Here is a 20,000-nt window from a genome sequence, read left to right as displayed (position 1 = left end):
ATAGGGCGGAAAACACAATTGGCCCAGTGTCGTCTGGGTTAGGGGAGGGTTTGGCTGGGGTAGGCCATCATTGTAAATAAGAATTTGTTAACTGACTTGCTTAATTAAATAAATGTAAAATAAAATGAAATAAAAAGTAGAACTCCAGACCAGAACATTTCTGACCTGCAGGAAATGAATGCAAATTAGAAAGAATTGTTTATTTCCTTTTGTTTATTGTCTATTCCATTTGCTTTGGCAGTGTAAACATATGTTTCCCATGCCAATAAAGCCAATAAGTACGTTGTATGCTTATTATGATGATGAAATATCATGGGTGAAGCAGATTGTTGAATGGCCTGACGAATAGAGAAGAGAGTGTTGTCTCCCATTAGAGAGAACAGAAGAGTCACCTCCATCCTTTATTAATTAATAGAACTCATTTTCAGTATGATTTAAGACACCTTTCTCCTCTTCCTGCAAATCTACCCTCTGTCTAAAGGTCCTGTCAACAAGATCGTTTCTGCTGATGCCAATGAAAGATTTATTTGTATTTTATTTTATATTTCTGTATTCTGCGTGAACGTAATTTTTCTCTTTATTTTTCTTTCTTATGAATGTTGCCAGGCGTTATGGAAAAAGAGAGGAAAGGAAACGGCTCCTAAAAAAATGTTGTCTGTGCCTCCACTTCCTCTGGCAGGTAATAGCATCTTTGATTTGAGCCACCACACATGGATGGTCAATGCATGCGAGGTGTTGCTCTCTCTCTGTTTATTTTACTGTGACAAACTGGTGTGCCCTTCCCGGCTTAGTCATTCACCTCAGTGTAAAAGACAAATGTGTCAACAATATTATAACATCTAAAACCCAAGGGAACATTCTGCATCTAGGCAGACATGGGATCTGGATATGGGTTTGTACTTTTGGGAATATTTTATTAGTTCCACTGAGCCAAGCACAGCTGAAGACATGGAATGATTTTTAATACTATCTGAATCCAGGCTGGTTAGCAGTGCCATGTGTCTGATAAGACGTGAGGGTGAAAGTGTGACAATGTGACAGGTATCCTCATGGATAGGGGGCCTGATGGCACACACTGGCTCCTCCTGCTCACACGCTTCCAGCAGGGGACAGTAATGATCCCCATCAATCAGATTGACACCTACCAGACTGGTGGGGAAGAGCAAGAGAGAAAAAGTGTCCTGTGTCTCCATATGGAGCATACCTGGTGATGTTTGATTCCGTTTGGTCAAGCAGGCACAAACAAGCAGTTGGTGACATTCTGGGTACAAGGTTTGCAAGGTGAAATTCCATTATAGAACCCACACATGCAAATACTCCAATGACAATGCTGCTATTCCTGTGTCCTTTCTGACAGTCATATTATTAGATGTATATTGGCTATGCTAACATAACATATGAGGCAAGATGTACCACTCATTTTGAAACATGGAGCTGAGCTCAGTAACAGGAATGTTTGGCCTGATACCGACGAGACGGCCTTTCGGGAGGGCAGAGAACTGGCAGAGTGGTACCAGAAAAACATCTATCCTTCAACGTGAGCAAGACTAAGGAGCTGATCGTGGACTACAGGAAAAAGCGGGCCGAACAAGCCCCTATTAACGGGCCTGTAATGGAGCAGGCCGAGAGTTAAGTACCTTGGTGTCCACATCGACAAAGAACTCTCATGGGTCAAACATACCAAGACAGTCGTGAAGAGGATACGACAACCCCCCCCCCAAGAGACTGACAAGAATTGTCATGGGTCCCCAGAAGGCTTTACAGCTGCACCATCAAGAGCCTCCTGATCGGTTGCAGTCCAAGTTAAACTTCTGCTACCGCACGGTAAGCGGTTCCGGAGTGCCAGGTCTAGGACCAAAAGGCTCCTCAACAGCTTAATGGCATCTCAAGCTATAAGACTGCTGAACAATTCATTTTAAAAAAATGAAAGGGGCTTGCAAGTAAACATTATGGCAAAATTCACACTTGTAGTCAGCGTATGTGACAAGTAGTTTGTCATTTTCTGGATGATCAGACAATGGAAAAAACGTTCATTTACTTTTTTTTGGAGAGGGGGGTTAATGAAATACTTCAGAGAACTTTCAGGAGGGTTTAGTGAGATAGAAAGCAAGTGCATTAGAGTCACCATTAATATTAAGGGCATCAGGCCCAAAACTCTGATTCAGGCTCATTGATTGCAGAGGTCCAGTGATGCAAAAGATCCTGTCAAATGCCAGAGAGCCAACATTTCTTCTACTGGAACAAGCAACCTAACTACCACAACACTGACATCCCTTTGAAGGCATTCAAAACATTTGAAAACAATTAAATAGATAAAGACTAATATGTATTAGTAAATTTTATTTAAAACAATTGAAGTAGAGAAGTCTGACAACACTTCCAGGTCACAGCACCTAGAAGACAAAAAGATTAGTAACAAGCATACATGAATGCAAAGACAGGTGCCAAGGCTGCATTTACACAGGCAGCCAAATTCTGATCTTTGACTACGCCAATCGCAAAAAGATCAATGAACTGCCTATGTAAAGCTAAACAGCCCAAATGGCATAAAAATACAGAGAAACTGAAATCTCACCTCAACTGGTGGCTACAGATCCCACTTCGTCATGTTCTGGACTCCCTAAAGCTCTGGACTCAATTTAGGTTGTGCTAGGGCCTTTCTGCTTGGCAGATAGTGGTTTGGCTGTGGCTTGCTGACACTTGAAGAGCTGGGTTGAGTGGCTAGGGGAGGCACTACTCCTACCGAGTAGGGTCTATGAGCCGGTGGATTGTAGATCCGCCGTACAATTCTGGGATGCTGTGCATGGTCAGGGCAAAGCGGCGAGGGTTGATCGAGCTGGCACTGCTGGTCCTGCTCTGGGTAGGGCCATAGCTGCTAGACAAGAGGCTCTGGGTGGGACGTCTGGCAGAGCTAGTTTTGGACTTCACTGCATTGAACAAATAGCTGGGCTGATAGCGTTGACTGGGGACAGGTTTAGAGCCACTTGGCTTCTGGGCTGTGGCAGGAGCATTCTGGATGAATGTTGAAGAACTGGCAGCCTGGGTAGAACTGAAGAGGCTGGAGACTGGCCCACTACTGGCAGCATAGCTGGGCTGGTAGCTCCCCCACTGAGCAGACATTTGTCCGTACTTCCCTTGGGCAGGTTTTGCAAGGAGATTCTGGCTGTATGTTGAACCCCTTCCACCTTGGTTAGAGGTAAACAGGCTTTGGCTTGGTGTTGCACCAAGGTCAGAGCCAGGCTTGTAGGCGCCATAGGAGTTTCCACTAGCTGTAGAGCTGGGGCGAAAAAGACTGGAGCGAGAGGCCAGGCTAGAAGTGGGCATGCCGCGACTTGAGGTAGAGGCTCCATCTATTCTCTGGCCAGAGGTTTGGGCATATTGATTGGAAGTTGAAACACTTCTACTGGCAGAGTTGCTCTGGTATTGCATGACATCTTGGGAGAAGCTAGGCTTGTAGCTGTTTGTTGCACTCCCACCTTCAGTAGAACCAAAACGCAGAGGACCTGGTCTAAATGAAGTTTGTGAAGAACCACTTGAGGGAACTTCACGGTCAGGAGTGGAAATTGACCGGGCAGAGATCTCCATTGGTCCCTTGAAAGCCAGGGAAGGGAAGCTGCTCCCTTGCTTCAGGTCCTGGACATAGTGGGTGAGGGAGGTGGTGTGGGTGGCAGTTTGACCATAGAGGCTGGGGGCTCCTCTACTCAGAGTCTGGCCTTGGTTGGGTTGTCTGGAGGTGGAGAACTTGAATTCACTCTGGGTAGAGCCATAGTTAGGAGTAGATGGTTTCAGGTTAGAGGCAGTTCTACTCTGGACATTAAACACAACATCAGGATTCTGGACTAGTCCAGAGCTGCCGGAGTGAGGCTGTACAGTACGAAGAGTGTTGGCCTGGATTCTCTTTACCTCCCAACTTGAAACTGGCCTTAATGCACTGGGGTCAGTGACACTTTGACCATAGGTTCTGCTGGCCTTGGTTTGATGCTTGTTGTGGCTGACAGAGGATCCACTGGCTATAGAACCAGAGAGGCTAATGTCAGTATTCTTGGCACGGGTCCTCTTACCCTTTGTCTGGGCGGAGGTAAAGCTGCTGGGGATAGATCCAGAGCCCCTTGGGGCTGGCTGGAGGGAGCTTGGAGCAAAGCCTCCGAGTGTGTTGTATCCAGTCCCGCGGTAAGTAGCTTCACTCTGGACCGAACCAGAAGTGTGAGAGGCCGGTCTGAATTGATCCTGGGGATAGCTGCCACCTGTTTGCCTCTGCTCAACTTCCATTCTGGAAGAGCCAGAAACCCATAGCCTCTTAGTCTCTGGGCATCTAAACAGAAGGGAAGTTATAGATTCAGTGCCAAACTTGAAGGTTGGTCTGACAAAAGTGACAACGTTTTGTGTTCATGCCTTACCACGTGGAGCCCATGTAAAACTTGAGTGTTCTGCAAACAATGAGCAAAGGAACACAATCCTGTCAAGAAAAGAAGTTGCCATTACACATCCACATTCCAAATACAAGCAGCAACCTTGCAGTTGACCTGAAACACATTGGTCAAAGAATCTTACCCCAAATTAATTCCAAAAGCCATATCAAAGCCTTAACCCACCAACAGCCCAGACAACGCAATTAGTAGCTCAGTGCCTTACTGCCATGCTTAGTTGACGTACCAGCTTGGTGTGTATTTATTGCCTGAACCTGCAGTTGCCATCCAATCACTGGCTTATTGATTGATCATTCTCAGATGTATGTCTTTGTGGAGCGGACAGATTTTAAAACAACCAAGGTGAGGACAGAGGACGCGAAGAGTTAAGGAAAGACTTTGAAATTCACACAAAGAGGGCTAACGTTATGACACCACAATGACATGCAGATGAACATGATCAATCAATCAAACAGTGATGACAACTGGCTGTTCAGGCTGTAAATATACACTCAGCTGATATATCAACAACTCAAGGCAGTAAGGCAGCGTTTACACAGGCAGCACAATTCTGATCTTGTTTTTCACTAATTAGTCTTTTGACCAATCAGATCTGCTCTGAAAAGAGCTGATTTGAAAAGATCTGATGTGATTGGTCAAAAGACAAATGAGTAAAAAAAAAGGATCTGAATTGGTCTGCCTGTGTAAAAGCAGCCTAAGTTAGCGAGCTGGCAGCTATTGCGTTGTCTCCTCTGTGGGTTCTGTAGAACTTCATTTAAATATAGCTTTTGGAATACATTTTGGTTGCAATGTTTGGGGAAAAAGTGTTTCATATCTACTGAAAAGTTGCTGCTTGTGAAATATGTTGTGTAATTTCTCTCTTGGCTTTTACGTGATTTAACTTGTACAATGTATTCTCTTGACAGGGGATTTGTTTGTTTTGTTCATTGTTTGCAAAAATTCAAATCAAATTTTATTGGTCACATACACATTGTTAGCAGATGTTAATGCGAGTGTAGCGAAATGCTTGTGCTTCTAGTTCTGACTATGCAGTAAAATCTAACTAGTAATCTAACAATTTCAACTACCTTATACAAAAACAACTACCTTATACACACAAATGTAAAGGGATGAATAAGAAACTAAAATGAATGGGAAGTCATTGACACCGTACGAAACATACCACTCAATTCGGCGTTGTTTCAATCAAAGTTGATTGCAAATGCCATATGGCAAATGCCAAGTGTAGCATTCCAAAAATCCAACAGATGGCGAGTGCGCTCCACTGTGATTTTTCATATTGCAAATGTAACACAAGTCAAGACCCAAGAGTAAAATTTTGAAAAATTGAACACTCCCTTAAAAAAGTGCTTTCTGGACTGTTTATCGAAATTCTTTCGATTTTGTGTCAATTACTCATGTGTAAGAACTGTATGAATATACTTTTGTCATATTTCATTTTTTTTTAACTTGTCCATAGGGCATATGTTTTGTCCATTTGCAATATGATTTCATAGGAAGTCAAAAGTCACTGTTTTTTTTTTTTTTTTTTTGCCAAAGGCCATAAGAAATGTCCAAGTGCAATATTAAAGTTTTGAAAGTGGCAAATCAGGATGTTACAAACCCAAAAGTCAGTGAACCATGTCCAAAAGGCATTTATTCTGCCAAAATTATATATAGCACTATGTTAAGCCATGAATCAACCTAGATGGTCTATTTGTCATATATGATGAGGGAGTTTCAGCTCGATAGGTCATTCGGTGCCCGAGCAAGACCTTAATTGGTGCTGAAAATCCACTTTTTTCCATGCCTTGCTACGGGGTGGGGTCCCTGAATGAGCTATCGGGCAGAAACGTTGAGGTCCGTCTCTATGGGCCGAGCCGGTTTCAATGGACCTAGTCTTGTGACTCTGGGACTTACCTAATGTCGTCATTTCCGTAATGGTCAAAGTGAATTGAAGTCATTTCAAATGTATGAGGCTGTTTCTAGGTCAAGGAACCTTCTAGAGCCCCATAACTCACCACGCACTATCGACCTGAGCTGTAGAACAGGTTTCTAAAGTTTCAGAACTCTAGGTCTGACGGTTCTTTAATAGTTTGAACAAAGTTAACTATTGCAGGCTCTGTCTATCTCTACACACCACACTGTGTCCCTCCGTCCAAGCTGTGTGTGTGTGTGTGTGTGTGTGAGAACTTTTCTTTGACATCTGTTGGGGAAAATGACTGATTTACAGTTCATGAGTGTTGCTTAATCACACATATGAAGTTTTAAAAAGATCTGACCTTTTTAACCCTTCGAAACAGCGCATATGACACCATTTGAAGGCACTTCCGGTTGGCACAGGAAGCTGAACGTGAACACATATCCTCATTGGGGTAGGCTCTTACAGAATCCTGAGTTTTAAGTCTTTATGTTTAGAATTGACTGATCTACACAGGGTTGAATGCAGTGATTTTCATAATTGCAAGTTATGTATATCAAAACACTTTTAGGGTGAATTAATCACTTACGGTTGCTTCAGGAAGCTTAGGATCAACACAGGTAGACCTCATAGTGGCCTGATGGATTGTCATGGAAGACAGGTTCATAAGACATTCATAACCCACATGGGCTTCAGGTTGAATTTAGTGGTGCAGGCAATGTATTACTATGGGGAGAGAAGTCAATGAAAACTGTTTGATGTAAACACCTTCTTTTAACTTTTAAGAGTTAATGCCACATGGTCAAGTTTAGGCTTGCACCGATCGGGAGGACCTCAGGAATGTTCCCGAGGTAGATTTTTGCTTCTAACCCTAACTGTTCTCCCGCTGTCACCCAAAAGCCCCTGCAATTTAGGGCCAGGCTTCATTATGAGCTCAGACCGAGCAAGCTACGGTCTAGCGGGGCATCTCGTTGAACTCGGCACAGCCTAGAGATTATGTTAATGCCATTGCAGGCTCTGAGTGTCTTTAAGCACCGCACTTTGTCACTCCATCCTTGCTGCGTGTGTGTGTGTGTGTGTGTGTGTGTGTGTGTGTGTGTGTGTGTGTGTGTGACAGAGCTTTTCTTTGACATCTGTTGGGAGAAATGACTGATTTACAGTTCATGAGGGTGGCCTAATAACCAATATGAAGTTTTGAAAAGATCAGACCTTTTTAACCCTTCGAAACAGCACCTATGACAACATTTTACGGCACTTCCGGTTTACACAGGAAGCTGAAAGTAAACACATATCCTCCTTGGGGTAGGCACTTATATAATATTGAGTTTTAAGTCTTTATGTTAAGAACCGACCTATTTACAGAGGGTTGAATGAGTGTGTGTTATTTCAGAAAATCACAGAAATCTCGCATAGCTCGGAAACACAATTGAAAAAGATTCATCTGAACAAGCTGCAACTGGATCTGTAACTTAAAAAGAAAAGAAAAACAATTTGACATTGTACGATTTCTCTTAAATTACAATAGATAAATGGCTGGTTCTTTTTTTATTGACACCGTAGGTTCATTTACTTTGATGTGAAGCGGAGAAATTATTGCTCTATTTTCATTTTTGACCTTTAATCATGTTGAGGCCTGGACGCCATCTTGTTCGGGGCCAACTGCCCATTATGCCAAACCTATGCTCACCAAGTTTCTTCTTCAAGTCTTTTCCGTTTAGGAGATAAGGCCACGTCGTGATTGGTGATGTTTTGTACATTTGCAATATGATTCTACTCGTCCTCTTGTGGGATTTACCGGGACAGCGGAAAAATGACCAAAATTTGAACGTTTTATTAAACGAAAACCGATTGTCCGAGAGACTTCGTTTGATGACTTCCTGGAAGATCCGGCCCTGCTGCACGGCCCGACGCTGTCCTCCAATTTTAGAAATGTTGTCGGACGTCTAGTAAGGGGCCGTACATTTGCAATGTGGACTTTCTCACTAACCATATGGCAAATGTCAAAATGTTCCCTTAGGTATGTGAAGTCCAACCCTAGGTCTGCCGTCCTACCCAAATCAAATCAAATCAAATTTATTTATATAGCCCTTCGTACATCAGCTGATATCTCAAAGTGCTGTACAGAAACCCAGCCTAAAACCCCAAACAGCAAACAATGCAGGTGTAAAAGCACGGTGGCTAGGAAAACTCCCTAGAAAGACCAAAACCTAGGAAGAAACCTAGAGAGGAACCAGGCTATGTGGGTGGCCAGTCCTCTTCTGACTGTGCCGGGTAGAGATTATAACAGAACATGACCAAGATGTTCAAATGTTCATAAATGACCAGCATGGTCGAATAATAATAAGGCAGAACAGTTGAAACTGGAGCAGCACAGTCAGGTGGACTGGGGACAGCAAGGAGTCATCATGTCAGGTAGTCCTGGGGCACGGTCCTAGGGCTCAGGTCCTCCGAGAGAGAAAGAAAGAGAGAATTAGAGAGAGCATATGTGGGGTGGCCAGTCCTCTTCTGGCTGTGCCGGGTGGAGATTATAACAGAACGTGGCCAAGATGTTCAAATGTTCATAAATGACCAGCATGGTTGAATAATAGTAAGGCAGAACAGTTGAAACTGGAGCAGCAGCATGGCCAGGTGGACTGGGGACAGCAAGGAGTCATCATGTCAGGTAGTCCTGGGACATGGTCCTAGGGCCCAGGCCAGTTGAAACTGGAGCAGCAGCATGGCCAGGTGGACTGGGGACAGCAAGGAGTCATCATGTCAGGTAGTCCTGGGGCATGGTCCTAGGGCTCAGGTCCTCCGAGAGAGAGAAAGAAAGAGAGAAGGAGAGAATTAGAGAACGCACACTTAGATTCACACAGGACACCGAATAGGACAGGAGAAGTACTCCAGATATAACAAACTGACCCTAGCCCCCCGACACATAAACTACTGCAGCATAAATACTGGAGGCTGAGACAGGAGGGGTCAGGAGACACTGTGGCCCCATCCGAGGACACCCCCGGACAGGGCCAAACAGGAAGGATATAACCCCACCCACTTTGCCAAAGCACAGCCCCCACACCACTAGAGGGATATCTTCAACCACCAACTTACCATCCTGAGACAAGGCCGAGTATAGCCCACAAAGATCTCCGCCACGGCACAACCCAAGGGGGGCGCCAACCCAGACAGGCTGACCACAACAGTGAATCAACCCACCCAGGTGACGCACCCCCCCCAGGGACGGCATGAGAGAGCCCCAGTAAGCCAGTGACTCAGCCCCCGTAGCAGGGTTAGAGGCAGAGAATCCCAGTGGAAAGAGGTGAACCGGCCAGGCAGAGACAGCAAGGGCGGTTCGTTGCTCCAGAGCCTTTCCGTTCACCTTCCCACTCCTGGGCCAGACTACACTCAATCATATGACCCACTGAAGAGATGAGTCTTCAGTAAAGACTTAAAGGTTGAGACCGAGTTTGCGTCTCTGACATGGGTAGGCAGACCGTTCCATAAAAATGGAGCTCTATAGGAGAAAGCCCTGCCTCCAGTTGTTTGCTTAGAAATTCTAGGGACAATTAAGAGGCCTGCGTCTTGTGACCGTAGCGTACGTGTAGGTATGTACGGCAGGACCAAATCAGAGAGATAGGTAGGAGCAAGCCCATGTAATGCTTTGTAGGTTAGCAGTAAAACCTTGAAATCAGCCCTTGCTTTGACAGGAAGCCAGTGTAGAGAGGCTAGCACTGGAGTAATATGATCAAATTTTTTGGTTCTAGTCAGGATTCTAGCAGCCGTATTTAGCACTAACTGAAGTTTATTTAGTGCTTTATCCGGGTAGCCGGAAAGTAGAGCATTGCAGTAGTCTAACCTAGAAGTGACAAAAGCATGGATTAATTTTTCTGCATCATTTTTGGACAGGAAGTTTCTGATTTTTGCAATGTTACGTAGATGGAAAAAGCTGTCCTCGAAATGGTCTTGATATGTTCTTCAAAAGAGAGATCAGGGTCCAGAGTAACGCCGAGGTCCTTCACAGTTTTATTTGAGACGACTGTACAACCATTAAGATTAATTGTCAGATTCAACAGAAGATCCTTTTGTTTCTTGGGACCTAGAACAAGCATCTCTGTTTTGTCCGAGTTTAATAGTAGAAAGTTTGCAGCCATCCACTTCCTTATGTCTGAAACACATGCTTCTAGCGAGGGCAATTTTGGGGCTTCACCATGTTTCATTGAAATGTACAGCTGTGTGTCATCCGCATAGCAGTGAAAGTTAACATTATGTTTTCGAATAACATCCCCAAGAGGTAAAATATATAGTGAAAACAATAGTGGTCCTAAAACGGAACCTTGAGAACACCAAAATTTACAGTTGATTTGTCAGAGGACAAACCATTCACAGAGACAAACTGATATCTTTCCGACAGATAAGATCTAAACCAGGCCAGAACATGTCCGTGTAGACCAATTTGGGTTTCCAATCTCTCCAAAAGAATGTGGTGATCGATGGTATCAAAAGCAGCACTAAGGTCTAGGAGCACGAGGACAGATGCAGAGCCTCGGTCCGATGCTATTAAAATGTAATTTACCACCTTCACAAGTGCCGTCTCAGTGCTATGATGGGGTCTAAAACCAGACTGAAGCAATTTCATATACATTGTTTGTCTTCAGGAAGGCAGTGAGTTGCTGCGCAACAGCCTTCTCTAAAATTTTTGAGAGGAATGGAAGATTCGATATAGGCCGATAGTTTTTTATATTTTCTGGGTCAAGGTTTGGCTTTTTTTTCAAGAGAGGCTTTATTACTGCCACTTTTAGTGAGTTTGGTACACATCCAGTGGATAGAGAGCCTTTTATTATGTTCAACATAGGAGGGCCAAGCACAGGAAGCAGCTCTTTCAGTAATTTAGTTGGAATAGGGTCCAGTATGCAGCTTGAAGGTTTAGAGGCCATGATTATTTTCATCATTGTGTCAAGAGATATAGTACTAAAAGACTTGAGCGTCTCTCTTGATCCTAGGTCCTGGCAGAGTTGTGCAGACTCAGGACAACTGAGGTTTGGAGGAATACGCAGGTTTAAAGAGGAGTCCGTAATTTGCTTTCTAATAATCATAATCTTTTCCTCAAAGAAGTTCATGAATTTATCACTGCTAAAGTGAAAGTCATCCTCTCTTGGGGAATGCTGCTTTTTAGTTAGCTTTGCGACAGTATCAAAAATAAATTTCGGATTGTTCTTATTTTCCTCAATTAAGTTAGAAAAATAGGATGATCGAGCAGCAGTAAGGGCTCTTCGGTACTGCATGGTACCGTCTTTCCAAGCTAGTCGGAAGACTTCCAGTTTGGTGTGGCGCCATTTCCGTCCCAATTTTCTGGAAGCTTGCTTCAGAGCTCAGGTATTTTCTGTGTACCAGGGAGCTAGTTTCTTATGAGAAATGTTTTTAGTTTTTAGGGGTGCAACTGCATCTAGGGTATTGCGCAAGGTTAAATTGAGATCCTCAGTTAGGTGGTTAACTGATTTTTGTCCTCTGGCGTCCTTGGGTAGGCAGAGGGAGTCTGGACGGGCATCAAGGAATCTTTGTGTTGTCTGTGAATTTATAGCACGACTTTGATGTTCCTTGGTTGGGGTCTGAGCAGATTATTTGTTGCAATTGCAAACGTAATAAAATGGTGGTCCGATAGTCCAGGATTATGAGGAAAACATTAAGATCCACAACATTTATTCCATGGGACAAAACTAGGTCCAGCGTATGACTGTGACAGTGAGTGGGTCCAGAGACATGTTGGACAAAACCCAGTGAGTCGATGATGGCTCCGAAAGCCTTTTGGAGTGAGTCTGTGGACTTTTCCATGTGAATATTAAAGTCACCAAAGATTAGAATATTATCTGCTATGACTACAAGGTCCGATAGGAATTCAGGAAACTTTTCAATTTGTCAGAGCTAATGGTGGGAAGTCATGCCTCAGACCCCGTAACGGGAGGAGTAGAGACCAGAGAAGACTCGGCCTCTGACTCCGACCCGCTGCTTACTGGGGAAAACCGGTTGAAAGTTTCTGTCGGCTGAATGAGCGACACCGGTTGAGCGTTCCGACAGCATTTCCTTCCAGAAACCGTGAGAAAGTTGTCCGGCTGCGGGGACTGTGCCAGGGATTTCTACAACTATCTGTACTTACTGGTGGCACAGACGCTGTTTCATCCTTTCCTACACTGAAATTACCCTTGCCTAACGATTGCGTCTGAAGCTGGGCTTGCAGCACAGCTATCCTCGCCGTAAGGCGAGTACAGCGACTGCAATTAGAAGGCATCATGTTAATGTTACTACTTAGCTTCGGCTGTTGGAGGTCCTGACGAATCGTGTCCAGATAAAGCGTCCGGAGTGAAAAAGTTGAGGAAAAATAAATAAATATATGAACGGTAATTAAAAAGTGAAACCGTAAAGTTGTCAGGTAGCAAAATAGGTTGGCAACAAAACGCACAGCAACTCGAAAACAAGCCTGGAAGATAAATAGCTGGTTCTTTTTTTATTGACACCGTAGGTTCATTTACTTTGATGTGAAGCGGAGAAATTATTGCTCTATTTTCATTTTTGACCTTTAATCATGTTGAGGCCTGGACGCCATCTTGTTCGGGGCCAACTGCCCATTATGCCAAACCTATGCTCACCAAGTTTATTCTTCAAGTCTTTTCCGTTTAGGAGATAAGGCCACGTCGTGATTGGTGATGTTTTGTACATTTGCAATATGATTCTACTCGTCCTCTTGTGGGATTTACCGACAGCGGAAAATGACCAAAATTTGAACGTTTTATTAAACGAAACCGAATGTCCGAGAGACTTCGCACATGACTTCCTGGAAGATCCGCCCTGCTGCACGGCCCGACGCTGTCCTCCAATTTTAGAAATGTTGTCGGACGTCTAGTAAGGGGCCGACATTTGCAATGTGGACTTTCTCACTAACCATATGGCAAATGTCAAAATGTTCCCTTAAGGTAAGTGAAGTCCAACCCTAGGTCTGCCGCCGGCCCTACCCAAAGCCTCTCCTCTAGAAGCTATGGCCTTACCAAGTGTGGGACTAGCAGTGGTACCTCCACCACCCTCAACGCCCGCCCTGGCCACCATCCACAACATCGCAGAATACTACGGTGGAGCTTGTGTCTGTCGCCCTCGAAGTAGTGCCTCTCCCCTAGCCACTCCAAACCCAGCTCTGCAAGTGTCAGCAAGCCACAGCCAAAACACACTGCACCTGCCAAGCAGAAAGCCCCAGCCCCAGCATTACCTATTAGTTGTGGTATTAGTAAACACAATTGGCCCAGCGTCGTCCGGGTTAGGGGAGGGTTTGGCTGGGGTAGGCCATCATTGTAAATAAGAATTTGTTCTTAACTGACTTGCTTAATTAAATAAATGTAAAATAAAATGAAATAAAAAGTAGAACACCAGACCAGAACATTTCTGACCTGCAAGAAATGAATGCAAATTAGAAAGAATTGTTTATTTCCTTGTTTATTGTCTATTCCATTTGCTTTGGCAGTGTAAACATATGTTTCCCATGCCAATAAAGCCAATAAGTACGTTGTATGCTTATTATGATGATGAAATATCATGGGTGAAGCAGATTGTTGAATGGCCTGACGAATAGAGAAGAGAGTGTTGTCTCCTCATTAGAGAGAACAGAAGAGTCACCTCCATCCTTTATTAATTAATAGAACTCATTTTCAGTATGATTTAAGACACCTTTCTCCTCTTCCTGCAAATCTACCCTCTGTCTAAAGGTCCTGTCAACAAGATCGTTTCTGCTGATGCCAATGAAAGATTTATTTGTATTTTATTTTATATTTCTGTATTCTGCGTGAACGTAATTTTTCTCTTTATTTTTCTTTCTTATGAATGTTGCCAGGCGTTATGGAAAAGAGAGGAAAGGAAACGGCTCCTAAAAAATGTTGTCTGTGCCTCCACTTCCTCTGGCAGGTAATAGCATCTTTGATTTGAGCCACCACACATGGATGGTCAATGCATGCGAGGTGTTGCTCTCTCTGTTTATTTTACTGTGACAAACTGGTGTGCCCTTCCCCGGCTTAGTCATTCACCTCAGTGTAAAAGACAAATGTGTCAACAATATTATAACATCTAAAACCCAAGGGAACATTCTGCATCTAGGCAGACATGGGATCTGGATATGGGTTTGTACTTTTGGGAATATTTTATTAGTTCCACTGAGCCAAGCACAGCTGAAGACATGGAATGATTTTTAATACTATCTGAATCCAGGCTGGTTAGCAGTGCCATGTGTCTGATAAGACGTGAGGGTGAAAGTGTGACAGGTATCCTCATGGATAGGGGGCCTGATGGCACACACTGGCTCCTCCTGCTCACACGCTTCCAGCAGGGGACAGTAATGATCCCCATCAATCAGATTGACACCTACCAGACTGGTGGGGAAGAGCAAGAGAGAAAAAGTGTCCTGTGTCTCCATATGGAGCATACCTGGTGATGTTTGATTCAGTTTGGTCAAGCAGGCACAAACAAGCAGTTAGTGACATTCTGGGTACAAGGTTTGCAAGGTGAAATTCCATTATAGAACCCACACATGCAAATACTCCAATGACAATGCTGCTATTCCTGTGTCCTTTCTGACAGTCATATTATTAGATGTATATTGGCTATGCTAACATAACATATGAGGCAAGATGTACCACTCATTTTGAAACATGGAGCTGAGCTCAGTAACAGGAATGTTTGGCCTGATACCGACAGACGGCCTTTCGGGAGGGCAGAGAACTGGCAGAGTGGTACCAGAAAAAACATCTATCCTTCAACGTGAGCAAGACTAAGGAGCTGATCGTGACTACAGGAAAAGCGGCCGAACAAGCCCCTATTAACGGGCCTGTAATGGAGCAGGCCGAGAGTTAAGTACCTTGGTGTCCACATCGACAAAGAACTCTCATGGGTCAAACATACCAAGACAGTCGTGAAGAGGATACGACAACCCCCAAGAGACTGACAAGAATTGTCATGGGTCCCCAGAAGGCTTTACAGCTGCACCATCAAGAGCCTCCTGATCAGTTGCAGTCCAAGTTAAACTTCTGCTACCGCACGGTAAGCGGTTCCGGAGTGCCAGGTCTAGGACCAAAAGGCTCCTCAACAGCTTAATGGCATCTCAAGCTATAAGACTGCTGAACAATTCATTTTAAAAAATGAAAGGGGCTTGCAAGTAAACATTATGGCAAAATTCACACTTGTAGTCAGCGTATGTGACAAGTAGTTTGTCATTTTCTGGATGATCAGACAATGGGAAAAAAACGTTCATTTACTTTTTTGGAGAGGGGGGGGGGGGTTAATGAAATACTTCAGAGAACTTTCAGGAGGGTTTAGTGAGATAGAAAGCAAGTGCATTAGAGTCACCATTAATATTAAGGGCATCAGGCCCAAAACTCTGATTCAGGCTCATTGATTGCAGAGGTCCAGTGATGCAAAAGATCCTGTCAAATGCCAGAGAGCCAACATTTCTTCTACTGGAACAAGCAACCTAACTACCACAACACTGACATCCCTTTGAAGGCATTCAAAACATTTGAAAACAATTAAATAGATAAAGACTAATATGTATTAGTAAATTTTATTTAAAACAATTGAAGTAGAGAAGTCCTGACAACACTTCCAGGTCACAGCACCTAGAAGACAAAAAGATTAGTAACAAGCATACATGAATGCAAAGACAGGGTGCCAAGGCTGCATTTACACAGGCAGCCAAATTCTGATCTTTGACTACGCCAATCGCAAAGATCAATGAACTGCCTATGTAAAGCTAAACAGCCCAAATGGCATAAAAATACAGAGAAACTGAAATCTCACCTCAACTGGTGGCTACAGATCCCACTTCGTCATGTTCTGGACTCCCTAAAGCTCTGGACTCAATTTAGGTTGTGCTAGGGCCTTTCTGCTTGGCAGATAGTGGTTTGGCTGTGGCTTGCTGACACTTGAAGAGCTGGGCTGAGTGGCTAGGGAGGCACTACTCCTACCGAGTAGGGTCTATGAGCCGGTGGATTGTAGATCCGCCGTACAATTCTGGGATGCTGTGCATGGTCAGGGCAAAGCTGGTGAGGGTTGATCGAGCTGGCACTGCTGGTCCTGCTCTGGGTAGGGCCATAGCTGCTAGACAAGAGGCTCTGGGTGGGACGTCTGGGTGGAGCTAGTTTTGGACTTCACTGCATTGAACAAATAGCTGGGCTGATAGCGTTGACTGGGGACAGGTTTAGAGCCACTTGGCTTCTGGGCTGTGGCAGGAGCATTCTGGATGAATGTTGAAGAACTGGCAGCCTGGGTAGAACTGAAGAGGCTGGAGACTGGCCCACTACTGGCAGCATAGCTGGGCTGGTAGCTCCCCCACTGAGCAGACATTTGTCCGTATTTCCCTTGGGCAGGTTTTGCAAGGAGATTCTGGCTGTATGTTGAACCCCTTCCACCTTGGTTAGAGGTAAACAGGCTTTGGCTTGGTGTTGCACCAAGGTCAGAGCCAGGCTTGTAGGCGCCTATAGGAGTTTCCACTAGCTGTAGAGCTGGGGCGAAAAAGACTGGAGCGAGAGGCCAGGCTAGAAGTGGGCATGCCGCGACTTGAGGTAGAGGCTCCATCTATTCTCTGGCCAGAGGTTTGGGCATATTGATTGGAAGTTGAAACACTTCTACTGGCAGAGTTGCTCTGTATTGCATGACATCTTGGGAGAAGCTAGGCTTGTAGTTGCTTGTTGCACTCCCACCTTCAGTAGAACCAAAACGCAGAGGACCTGGTCTAAATGAAGTTTGTGAAGAACCACTTGAGGAACTTCACGGTCAGGAGTGGAAATTGACCGGGCAGAGATCTCCATTGGTCCCTTGAAAGCCAGGGAAGGGAAGCTGCCCTGCTTCAGGTCCTGGACATAGTGGGTGAGGGAGGTGGTGTGGGTGGCAGTTTGACCATAGAGGCTGGGGGCTCCTCTACTCAGAGTCTGGCCTTGGTTGGGTTGTCTGAGGTGGAGAACTTGAATTCACTCTGGGTAGAGCCATAGTTAGGAGTAGATGGTTTCAGGTTAGAGGCAGTTCTACTCTGACATTAAACACAACATCAGGATTCTGGACTAGTCCAGAGCTGCCGGAGTGAGGCTGTACAGTGCGAAGAGTGTTGGCCTGGATTCTCTTTACCTCCCAACTTGAAACTGGCCTTAATGCACTGGGGTCATGACACTTTGACCATAGGTTCTGCTGGCCTTGGTTTGATGCTTGTTGTGGCTGACAGAGGATCCACTGGCTATAGAACCAGAGAGGCTAATGTCAGTATTCTTGGCACGGGTCCTCTTACCCTTTGTCTGGGCGGAGGTGTAAAGCTGCTGGGGATAGATCCAGAGCCCCTTGGGGCTGGCTGGAGGGAGCTTGGAGCAAAGCCTCCGAGTGTGTTGTATCCAGTCCCGCGGTAAGTAGTTTCACTCTGGACCGAACCAGAAGTGTGAGAGGCCGGTCTGAATTGATCCTGGGATAGCTGCCACCTGTTTGCCTCTGCTCAACTTCCATTCTGGAAGAGCCAGAAAACCCATAGCCTCTTAGTCTCTGGGCATCTAAACAGAAGGGAAGTTATAGATTCAGTGCCAAACTTGAAGGTTGGTCTGACAAAAGTGACAACGTTTTGTGTTCATGCCTTACCACGTGGAGCCCATGTAAAACTTGAGTGTTCTGCAAACAATGAGCAAAGGAACACAATCCTGTCAAGAAAAGAAGTTGCCATTACACATCCACATTCCAAATACAAGCAGCAACCTTGCAGTTGACCTGAAACACATTGGTCAAAGAATCTTACCCCAAATTAATTCCAAAAGCCATATCAAAGCCTTAAACCACCAACAGCCCAGACAAAGCAATTAGTAGCTCAGTGCCTTACTGCCATGCTTAGTTGACGTACCAGCTTGGTGTGTATTTATTGCCTGAACCTGCAGTTGCCATCCAATCACTGGCTTATTGATTGATCATTCTCAGCTGTATGTCTTTGTGGAGCGGACAGATTTTAAAACAACCAAGGTGAGGACAGAGGACGCGAAGAGTTAAGGAAAGACTTTTGAAATTCACACAAAGAGGGCTAACGTTATGACACCACAATGACATGCAGATGAACATGATCAATCAATCAAACAGTGATGACAACTGGCTGTTCAGGCTGTAAATATACACTCAGCTGATATATCAACAACTCAAGGCAGTAAGGCAGCGTTTACACAGGCAGCACAATTCTGATCTTGTTTTTCACTAATTAGTCTTTTGACCAATCAGAACTGCTCTGAAAAAGAGCTGATTTGAAAAGATCTGATGTGATTGGTCAAAAGACAAATGAGTAAAAAAGGATCTGAATTGGTCTGCCTGTGTAAAAGCAGCCTAAGCTAGCGAGCTGGCAGCTATTGCGTTGTTTCCTCTGTGGGTTCTGTAGAACTTCATTTAAATATAGCTTTTGGAATACATTTTGGTTGCAATGTTTGGGGAAAAAGTGTTTCATATCTACTGAAAAGTTGCTGCTTGTGAAATATGTTGTGTAATTTCTCTTGGCTTTTACGTGATTTAACTTGTACAATGTATTCTCTTGACAGGGGATTTGTTTGTTTTGTTCATTGTTTGCAAAAATTCAAATCAAATTTTATTGGTCACATACACATTGTTAGCAGATGTTAATGCAGTGTAGCGAAATGCTTGTGCTTCTAGTTCTGACTATGCAGTAAAAATCTAACTAGTAATCTAACAATTTCAACTACCTTATACAAAAACAACTACCTTATACACACAAATGTAAAGGGATGAATAAGAAACTAAAATGAATGGGAAGTCATTGACACCGCATTAAACATACCACTCAATTCGGCGTCGTTTCAATCAAAGTTGATTGCAAATGCCATATGGCAAATGCCAAGTGTAGCATTCCAAAATCCAGTGCGCCCACTGTGATTTTTCATATTGCAAATGTAACAAGTCAAGACCCAAGAGTAAAATTTTGAAAATTGAACACTCCTTAAAAGTGCTTTCTGGACTGTTTATCGAAATTCTTTCGATTTTGTGTCAATTACTCATGTGTAAGAACTGTATGAATATACTTTTGTCATATTTCATTTTTTTAACTTGTCCATAGGGCATATGTTTTGTCCATTTGCAATATGATTTCAGCAGGAAGTCAAAAGTCACTGTTTTTTTGCCAAAGGCCATAAGAAGTGTCCAGCGTAATATTAAAGATTTGAAAGTGGCAAATCAGGATGTTACAAACCCAAAAGTCCAGTGAACCATGTCCAAAAGGCATTTATTCTGCCAAAATTATATATAGCACTATGTTGCCATGAATCAACCTAGATGGTCTATTTGTCATATATGAGAGGAGTTTCAGCTCGATAGGTCATTCGGTGCCCGAGCAAGACCTAATTGGTGCTGAAATCCACTTTTTTTCCATGCCTTGCTACGGGGTGGGGTCCCTGAATGAGCTATCGGGCAGAAACGTTGGGGTCCGTCTCCTATGGGCCGAGCCGGTTTCAATGGGACCTAGTCTTGTGACTCTGGGACTTATCTAAATGTCAGTCATTTCCGTAATGGTCAAAGTGAATTGAAGTCATTTCAAATGTATGAGGCTGTTTCTCGGTCAAGGAACCTTCTAGAGCCCCATAACTCACCACGCACTATCGACCTGAGCTGTAGAACAGGTTTCTAAAGTTTCAGAACTCTAGGTC

At 44.2% G+C, this 20,000-nt stretch overlaps 1 long non-coding RNA gene and 2 pseudogenes across 1 annotated transcript; all 3 read right to left on the bottom strand.

Moving 5' to 3' along the window:
- Nucleotides 1-2,599: 2,599 nt before the first annotated feature.
- LOC135571457 (uncharacterized) lies at nucleotides 2,600-4,648 on the bottom strand (annotated as a pseudogene).
- An 11,231-nt stretch (nucleotides 4,649-15,879) lies between these two features.
- LOC135571533 (uncharacterized) lies at nucleotides 15,880-17,319 on the bottom strand (annotated as a pseudogene).
- A 151-nt stretch (nucleotides 17,320-17,470) lies between these two features.
- LOC135571313 (uncharacterized) lies at nucleotides 17,471-18,208 on the bottom strand. The gene is made up of 3 exons (XR_010463719.1): nucleotides 18,104-18,208; nucleotides 17,950-18,008; nucleotides 17,471-17,864 (listed from the first exon to the last, which is right to left on the bottom strand). It is a non-coding gene; the product is annotated as an uncharacterized LOC135571313 (long non-coding RNA).
- Between the last annotated feature and the right edge of the window lie 1,792 nt (nucleotides 18,209-20,000).

Source organism: Oncorhynchus nerka, linkage group LG4 (assembly GCF_034236695.1).
Source record: "Oncorhynchus nerka isolate Pitt River linkage group LG4, Oner_Uvic_2.0, whole genome shotgun sequence".
Classification (NCBI taxonomy): Eukaryota; Metazoa; Chordata; class Actinopteri; order Salmoniformes; family Salmonidae; genus Oncorhynchus; species Oncorhynchus nerka.
Note: the sequence above shows the minus strand (reverse complement) of the source record. Positions and strands in the feature narration are given on the sequence as shown.